Source organism: Chionomys nivalis, chromosome 2 (assembly GCF_950005125.1).
Source record: "Chionomys nivalis chromosome 2, mChiNiv1.1, whole genome shotgun sequence".
In the NCBI taxonomy this organism is placed as follows: domain Eukaryota; kingdom Metazoa; phylum Chordata; class Mammalia; order Rodentia; family Cricetidae; genus Chionomys; species Chionomys nivalis.
In genome coordinates, this window is record NC_080087.1 from 15,293,997 (window position 1) to 15,295,555 (window position 1,559).

The window sequence follows — 1,559 nt, forward strand, 5'->3', positions numbered from 1 at the left end:
AAATAAGATGTAGTGTGAGAGGCATATAGACATTCACGAGGGTGCATGTGTGTGTGCGTGCTTACAGACACAAGTACCCAGACGTGAGGTCAGAGATGGAGGTCTTCTTCCATCACACCCCACCTTATTTTCTGTGCCAGCATCTCTCACTGAATCTAGAGATCATCAGTTCAGCTAGGTGGCTTCGTTAATAAGCACTAGACATTTGCATGCCCCTCCCAAGCGCTGGGGTTACAGACAGGAGTCACTGCATTAGCTCATAAGTGGACTGGGGATCTCAGATCCTCATGTGTGTGAGGCAGGCATTGTACTGACTAAGTCATCTCCCTGCCCTGGAATAATATATTAAAAATATAGATAAAGATATCACACCCAAAAAATTCTAAGAAGAGAGATATTTTATGATACTTATGCAGGTGTGTTCTATCTGGCACAAAAGAAGATGCATTCTTGTGTGTGTTCAGTCTGCTGCAAGACCACACCTCAGGCAGCATCTGGAAAATTCTACTGACAAAAGCATGAATATCATTGAAAATAATTTTGACCATATGAAGCTCCTGGACCAATGGAGTCTTTAAACCATACTTAGTGTCATACAAAATCATCATGCCAAAGGCCTGACATAATCTAAAGAGGTCATCCCTTAACAAGCACGGTCACACTTAGCAGTGCTAGAAGGTTGATTACTGACAGACACATCTACAGATTGCCTTTTGGTGACTATGTTGTCAGGCATTTCCTTCTTTTAAATCTAGTCACTTACGTTTCCTTAAGGGAGTTTGGCATTTGGGCAGAAGCAGTATAATGATTAAAGAAAAGCAGCCTTGGGGCTGGGGAGATGGATCGCTTGGTCAAGGGCTTGTTTTGCAAGCATGAGGATTTGAGTTTGAATCTCCAGAACCCATGCACCCGGGGTTCAGATGCTGGCGAGCAGAGATAAGTGGACGGCAGGGATTGGCACAGTAACTGGTCTAGACAACCATATCATTGACTGTCTCGGCAAAACCCTATTCCCAAATAAAGTCCATTCACAGGTATCGGGATCGAGGAGAGTCACATACGGTTTTTGGAGACTACAAGCTCAATCTTAACAGATCCCATTAGTCTCTGGCTGTCTGAAAATAACTTGTATTGTTATGTGTGTGTCTGCATGTGGTGGATGTGTGTGTGTGTGTGTATGTGTTTGTGTCTATGTATGTATATGTACATGGAGGCCAGAGATTGACATCTGATGTTTTCCTTAATCTCTCTATCTTAAATTTTGAGACAGGTTTTGTTTCTGAGCCAGGAGCCCACCAAAGTGGCTTGACCTACTGGCCACCAGGCCCCATCTTAACCGGACAGTGCTGGGGTTACACGCTTGCATTCTCATGCCTGGCTTTTTAGGTGGTGCTGGGGATTTGAACTCGGGTCCTCATGCTTGCACAGTAAACAATTTACCAGTGGAGCCATTCCCCCATCCCTTGTTTTTACCTCTGTCTGTGCACAATGTTCTTAAATTTTTGACTACAATCAACATTGAGAAGAGAATGAGCCTGAGTCTAATCAAGTTTCTTGTT